At 38.8% G+C, this 8207-nt stretch overlaps 1 long non-coding RNA gene across 1 annotated transcript in view; it reads left to right on the forward strand.

The window, feature by feature from the left end:
- LOC126958559 (uncharacterized) overlaps positions 1–7780 on the forward strand; it is a 52680-nt gene extending 44900 nt beyond the window's left edge. Inside the window, exons 3-4 of the long non-coding RNA XR_007727224.1 lie at positions 6514–6695; positions 7589–7780. This is a non-coding gene — a long non-coding RNA (uncharacterized LOC126958559). The remainder of the gene's footprint in view (positions 1–6513; positions 6696–7588) is intronic.
- The last annotated feature ends 427 nt before the right edge of the window (positions 7781–8207 follow it).

Raw genomic sequence — 8207 nt, forward strand, 5'->3', positions numbered from 1 at the left:
TTCAATGACCTGAACAGTCATTTTGGGGAGTACCGGTCAGATATTTTGTAGAATGTCGCTTTATTGGGATTTGTCTGATGTTTTTCTCATGACTAGACTGTGGTTATGGATTTTGGGGAGAAAGTCACAGATTCCACAGATGCCATTTTCATCACATCATATCAAGGATAGCATAGCATCAACATGACTTGTCACTGTGCCGGTGATCTTGGGCACCCAGCTGAGGTACTGTTTCTAAGGTTTTCCCACTATAAAGTTACTCTTTTGCTTCTTCCCGGACTATACTCTTTGGAAAGAAGTTACTATACACAGCCTCGATTAAGGAATTGGGAGTTACATTCCATCTCCTTGAGGCCAGAGTATCTCCATAAAATATGGAATTTTTCTGCTTGGGAGATTTGTCTCTTTTATACTATTTATTTATTCAATCATTTATTTATAACATGGACTCATGGATGTTTATTTTGTATTTTGAGTTATAATCCAAATAATTCTTTATTTGTCAAATTGTTCCAGCTTTGGCCATTGGGAGCTCTTTCAGTCGGCTCCTGTGTTCCTTTGAATACTCTCATCATCGTACATTTTGGCCTTTGTTTTGTTTTAGAACTTGCTTATTTTCTGGCTCAACAGGGTGCCCTAGGTTCCTCTTGTATATTTTTTGCTCCAGCCCTAGAATCATTCGTGTCTCCAAGAATCCCTGGTTCTTTTTATTGGAGAATGGTCTTGGAAATCAACACCTGGGCCCCAGGTATGCTTGTTGCTAATAAGATATTAGGGTGCTATTTTGATGTTCAGGTACAAGTTTGTTCCTATCTTCCTAGACATTTTCACAGATCCATTTCTCTTTCCCTACTAAATTCACAGCCTGCCCCCATCCGCTCGATAAACTCGACCGTCTTCTCTTAGTTATTCATTATCTGCAACTCCTTCAGGACCAAAGCAGCATTAGAAAAAGCCACTAGAAAAACGAAGTCCTTCAGGGACTTGTGTCTCTTAGAACTGATCAGTAGGTGTCCCTAGAGAAAATCTGATCTCTTTTCCTACCTCTAGGCAGGTGTTTCAGTTTGATGCACCTTTTAGCTCCTTTTAGCTGCAAAATCAGGTATCTACCCTTTAAGAAAGAAGAGCCTTTCTTAATAACCAGAAACTCAGCTCAAAATAAATAATAAGGAAATAAAACAATAAGCAAGTATTCTTGTAAATGCTCAATAATAAATATGACTAACTACCCATTTCCCTCATAAAGCATTTTAAATGTAAAAGAAAATGTTCTGGATTTCTTTCCTCTGTTGATCAGGCAGCACAGAATCTGCTGCTCATGTTTTGATGTACTCTGATCTGGGAACCTGTTTGATTAAAGCTGTGTTCCCATCCTGCAGAGTTAAGGGCATTCATTGGAAAGAATGTATTTTAATGACCAATGTGCAGATACTATTATCCCGAAATGACATTTCCCATCACTTGGCTGGGATTTGTCTATTTTTGACATTTGCTTCCTTTTTAAGATTCAGTAGACACTTTTAACTCCAATAGAGCTCCAAGAGAAGGTAAATGTGAGGGTTTTAATAATTCGGCCCAAGAGATCTCTCTAGAAATCAGGACTTATTCACAATGTATTAAGACCTCTTTCAGATCTGCTTGCCAATTCACTGTGCCAGGTCACAGGTATTGGCAGTCTCCTCTATTTGAATTGACATTACCTACGGGAATCGCCTGGCAGACTGCCAGCTTGGGACTTCTTGCCTCTACTTATGACTTCCTGCAGGAGCCACTGAGAACCTAGATCTGGCTCACAAGAGCGACGTGTTGCACCCTTGAAGAAGGCAGACCCAGCCAGTCGTCTGCCACCTGGCATTTGAGTAACTGGGGCAATTTAAACAGTTCCTCAGTTTAACCCAGAGGCTCATTGTTCTCAGGTGGATTTTGTTTTGCTTGCATAGTTTCATATTTTAAATTAAATGAGCTGCTATTATTTCAGAATCAAGAATTTCACGTAATTTTTCAAGTTTTTTTACTTCTCCTGAAGAAAGAAAACAAGCTGGTGCCATTGGACCCCACCTTGCCACATGAAAGTTCAGTAGTGGCTGCCCTTTGGAAACCAGCACTGGGCGAACGCTGACTCTCCATCATGTATTGCACTCCAGTTTTGCAGAGTGACTGCAGTGGGTTCCCGTCTGCACCACTTAACCTGTGAAATCACTGCCAGCCCCTAGGGGCATCGGGGTTTGTGCCTCCTAGCAGGGAATTCAAAGGCACTCGTCCCTCTTGTAACTGTCCAATCCCTAAAAACATTGCACTTGAAGCCCTCAAATTTTAAAGGAAAGATCGTTTTCAGATTTGCAGGGTTAAATTAGTCCAAATAGGATTCAGTGCTAAATCACTGTGCAGTTCTAAAATAAAAAGTTATGGCAGACGGGTTCATCAACAGATGTTAGTAAAGATCTATCTTAATCTCTACACCAGGAAACATCATTTCAGGATCCATTTAAGCTTTTTTTCCACGTGAACTTTTCATAACAATTTACCAACAGATTTACCCCATTTAAAAGAAAATCCAACATTGAAAGCTCAAAATTGACACAGAAATTACATTAGGATATGTTTTCTCATTTATTCTAAAAATATTTATCCATTGTACACTACTACAGGCTAAGCAATGTTCTAGATACTGATTTGTTTAAACAATAATTCATATTCAATAGCACAGGGGATAATCAGGTGGAAAAAAATACAAGCCATAAAACTCTAAGAACATTAAGACTGTGTGTGTGTGTTTCTGATGGTTTCTGAAAACATAGACTAGTTAGAGGCCAATGGATCAAATACATACCTATATACTAAAAATATTTTAACATATACTTACATAATATATGCTAATGCATTTTATATTATCTGCATTTATTTGTATATTTATATAAAATGCATTTATTATATATTCATTATAAAGGTTTTTAATAATGAATATTACATATTCATGATAAAGTTTTTTTTTTTTTTAAGAGGTCTCATTTTGTCACCCAGGCTGGCGTGCAGTGGCCTGATCTCTGCTCACTGCAGCCTTGACCTCCTGGCTTCAAGCCATCCTTCCACCTCAGCCCCCTAAGGAGCTGGGACAACAAGTACAAACCATCAGGCCTGGATAAATTTTTTGTATTTTTGGAAAGACGGGGTTTCACTATGTTGCTTGGGCTGGTCTTGAACTCCTGAGCTCAAGCAATCTGACCACCTTGGTCTCCCAAAGTGCTAAGATTACAGGTGTGAGCCACCATGCTGAGTCATATATAAAAATTAAAAGGCTATTCACCAAGGTGACAAGTAATTGTTCTCTGTGTATAATAGGATTACGACTGAACTTATTTTTCTTTCTTTTTATTATCTATATTTAAGTCCATTTTTCTTCTACGATGAACCTATATACTTTAAGTTAATTTTAAAGAAATAATTTATAAAATTTGTATTTGCTTCAAGAATGCCAAAAGTACTGGAATTTGAAGAGGAAGTGCCCCAAGAATAAACCTTCTGGATTCTAGTATTTTCAAGTCAGTTCCCGGTGGCAAATAGCACAAGTTTTTTTTTACTTAGTAGTGGGAGATCCTGGATCTAGAAACATGTGCTGGGTAAATGAGGGATCTAGTGGGTGGTCAGGGATGGACAGAAACTACTGAAGGTGCTGGAAGGAAGTCCACCTGGCAGATAAACCATGATTTCTGACCATGGTGTCAAGGAACAAGTGAAGATCATCCAACAGAACACTTTAAGAAGATCCAACACAGAGAAACAGGGAGTGCCAGACAGTGTGGGTGGTACCTGGGACCAGCAAACTGGGAGGGAATTAAAAGCATTCATTATGCACGTTTTATGTGACAAGCACTAAAGTATGTGATATTTTTATGCATCATAATGAGGAAACAGGCTCAGAGAGGCAAGGAAAACTAGCAAATGGTGAACACTGACTCCCAGTCATGCACTGTACAATGTATTTCACAGACATGATGAAAATTGCCAAGATTATACAAGTAGTGAGTAGGAGAGTTACAATTCAAATCAAGGTTTTCTAATTTCATGGCCAATGCTTCTTCCACCCACTGTCCCACCCTTCTTCTGACTCTACACTGTGAAACATCATTTCAGGAATCCATTTAAGCTGTAAGCATGGCAGGTCTCCTCCCAAGCTGCCCTCTGATGAGGCTGGCACCGGCAAGGCCTCTCAAGGAGAAGAGCTTCCTGAGGGCCCCACAGACACACAGGCACAAATGCCATATTCATCTAGTGTCAGAGAAGCAGAGGCAGCCCAATATTTATACAATTTTTGGCTGGCTCTAATTTCCAACAATTCATTGAATATAATAAAATGAGCCAATAATAAAAAGATATTCAGGAGGCTGAGGAGAGAGAATTACTTGAGCCCAGGGAGGTTAAGGCTGCAGTGAGCCATGATTGCACCACAGTACTCCAGCCTGCACAACAGAACCAGTAATTTTTTAAACAACAAATTAAAAAAATAAAAAGACATCATTCCTATTTCCAAAAGAAATGGTGGATTTAGGGATGAGAAAAGAGGACACAGATTGTTACTTCCTGGAATGAATTTCTTCATGTTGTCATAAGCTGTCAGCATTAGCCAATGTGGCATGAGCAGTATTAACAGGATCTTAGAAAGAAAGCGATCCCCATTATTTGCAGAAGTATCATTAAGGCTATACAACTGTGGCACCAAAGGACAGGCATTATTTAAAAATATGCAAAAATTTAAAAGATACTGGTTTACGTCAGCGGACATGTGCTGGAGGCAGGGGAGTCAATGTTGCAGGCAGAGTCCTGCCTTTAAAAGGTTTATACTCCAGCTGTGGAAATAGGGCCTAGCTAGAAAAAAGGAACTTAGCAATAGAGGGCACTAATGCAGCAGCAGATGAGATAAGGGAAGGTATTCTTCTCTGCTGGAATGAACACCCTTCCACAAACCAAACCTCCCTCCATAGGCTGTTGGAGGCCTAGAACTGTCCAATTTTCAAAATAAGACTTTGTTAGCCTGCCATGTAATCTACTGTGATTGTGATATTAAGCAAGCCTATACTATGGAATAACACAAAAAAATCTGCTTGTAACTGATTTTTTAAAAATATTCACTTCATCTTTCGTTTTTTTTTTAGGGGTTTACCATGCTTTTCATCCACCCATTCATCCATCCATCCCTCCATCCATCTATCCATCCATTCACCCATCCATTCATCCACCTTAACATTTCATACACTGAGCTAGGTGCTGGGAATCTAAAGACCAGAGAGGCATGGCTGCTGCCTTCAGAGTGTGCTCTACCAGCTAATAGCATTGCACCTGCTTTTTTCTGGGACTTTTTGGCAATCATAACTGGAATATAAATGCCTTCTAGACAGAATGATAAGCTCTCTAAATAAATTAAGTATTCTAAGCATGGATTACATCAGTGGTTCTCAAATGTTGATAAGAATGCCAATTGCCTGGGTCCATGTTAAAATGCAGATTCTGATTCAGGTCTGGAGGGGCCAAGATTTTGCATTTCTAATTAGCTCCCAGGTGATGCTGATATTGCTCGTTCCAGGACCACACTTAGATGGGCAAGGTTTTACATCAATAAGTCTGGACTTCTGAACACCAAAGTTATTCTTCTTAAATTCCAGGGTAAATATAACATCACTAAATTCACTTTTCCTGCTTTAGAGAAACAGTTTCACAGAAGTGCTTAAGCCTTTAACTCATCTCCCTCTTTTCCCCACATTTCCCCTTCCAAAAAATTGAGAGTTTAGTCCAATTATTTTTCTATTTCACAGACTTTCTTCAATTTTCTTTAAGAAAGGCAACATATTGCTTCAGAAATCCACTGAGAATTAAACACACTTCAGAACAAGAAGAGGGGATGCAGCGCTAATGACCCTAAGCCAGCCAGGTTGTGTTAGGAATCCATCATAATCATGTTTACTGCATGCTGCAGACCCACATGGGCACCTGCAATTAATTCTGATGGCTACAAGCCACGGGGTAGCTAACAACTTGTGGGTGATTAAGAATGAATTACTAAACTTTGATTTAAAAGGTCCCAGGAAGAAAATAGGGACAAATGCCAGATATGTTTACATTACTCAGAGAGCTTAGTGAGAATGAACATTCTCATTTATTTTCTGGCAATGCCTCTTTTAAATTTTTCTGTATTTTAGAAAATTATGCTGCCTGTCCTTTGGTGCCACAGTTATTTAGCCTTAATGATACTTCCACAAATAACACGGATCCCTTTCTAAGATCCCACTGATCTTTGAGTATCATTTTTTCATAGGAGAAAATAAATTGGTAATTATTTCCACTGTTTGATGTGGGCACACATTGTATTTCTTAGTAAAAGATGATTTCACAGCCATCACCTCATTAACATTTCTGTATATTTCAAAACAAATGTTATATGATACTGTTTATAAACTCTGGGTTGGTACAGTTTCTAGTTCAATTACAAAAGACCCAAGATAGTTTTGTTTTTTTTTTCAGGGCCACACAGGGTGCCCACATCCATCCAGTCTCAAGATCTTTGGGAAATATGCTCACCCTCCAAAATGCTTACAGATATGTCTCCTCTTTTTTTGTAAAATAAATGCTCTTCTTATATTTGGTGTTTCCTCGGTATGGTCACAAGATTATTTAGTATGACATATTTAATGGTGAAGATAAAGGTGAGCACCACAATATTTTAAACAAATCACATTTGGGTGGGATATTATAAGAAAGAAAATTCCCAGGGGATAGAAAAAATGATTTCCTTAAATCACTCCATACTCAGTAAGCATCGTAGGGCTCTCAATATACATCACCAGGACCAGAAGATGCATTTGGCTAAGGCGTACCAGAGTAGGATATGAATCATGGAACACTATTCCAAGACTATTACAGAATCCACATACAATATAAACCAGAAAAGGCTGCGTTTTAACCTCTGTGACTCATGCATTACAGCCTGTGACTCCATGAGGAGGGTTAGGAATCAGGCTGACATCCAGCTCAGGCCAAACAAACTTATAGCCAAGAGAAACAGAAGCGTCACCTTCCCAGCAGAGAACAAGATGCACAGAGCTTGATACTTGACACTCGTTAGAATTATGTAACTTGTCAATGGTTGAGACTCTGGGGTAGAGGGTTTTGTGCTTTTTATTTTTTCTGGTGTAAATATTTAAACTTCTCCATAACATTAGAGTTAGAACTTACTTTCCTGAAATGAAATTCTAAAACAAATTGGACAGCAAAACACTGTGGAATTTCTAAATGCCAACAAGTTTGTGTCCCTTACAGAACACACAGCGTTTTGACCTCTCTCACTTTTCCTGGTGCTACTGCTTCCAAAATTGCTAAGGTCATTGTACCATGGGGCTCTAATTCTTGGTTAAGGAAGGCACCGAGATCATACCAGGAATATTCTCCTATTAGCTGAAACTTGAACTTTGCCTGGCAGGAGGTGTGTTATAAATATTTTTTGGCTAGCATTTGCTTTTTAAAACACTCTTTTTTACCTGGGTTTCTCAAATTAGTTCCTGTAGTGATACTATCTCCATTTTTGCTTCTTTATGACTAGGGTCTTTAATGGCTTCAGGAGTGCCCTGGGCTGAAACTTGATCTGAGAAGGTTATTATCAGAACTTTGTTCCAAGAGAAAGCAGTGTGCTAGCTCTACATGTATACATGAGTTGCCATCAACATGAATTCAATTACAATGAAGATGATTTGGAGTAGATAATTGTATTTTGGTTGCATGACATCCATTTTATCTGAGTGTAATAACGCCACAGGTTTTTTTTGACGGGGAGGGGGACACATTACCTTTACCCTGTTAGATATACTCTTACAGTTGTTGTTGTTTTTTTTAAATAAATTACCTTTACCCCATTAGATATTCTCCCAAACAGGCATCAGGTGTGTGGCCAAAAACAGATCAATCAAAGTAAACTTCAGGAATTTTACAGGAAGTATTAAAAAAAAAAAAAAAAAGAGTTTCTCTTTCCTGAGAGACATGATTTTGGGAAGAGCATTCCACTTTAAAGGCAGAGTTTGGAGCTGCTGAGGCTGCCACGTGGAGATTGGAAATAGCAATAATCTAATAGAAGCCAGAGAAACCGAGCACTCATGGCCTGGTGTGATCCTGCATCAAGTTGTGTTCAAACTCAGACCTATCCCTTGATTTTTACCTTTGAGATT

This window comes from Macaca thibetana, chromosome 7, assembly GCF_024542745.1.
Source record: "Macaca thibetana thibetana isolate TM-01 chromosome 7, ASM2454274v1, whole genome shotgun sequence".
NCBI classification, from domain to species: Eukaryota; Metazoa; Chordata; class Mammalia; order Primates; family Cercopithecidae; genus Macaca; species Macaca thibetana.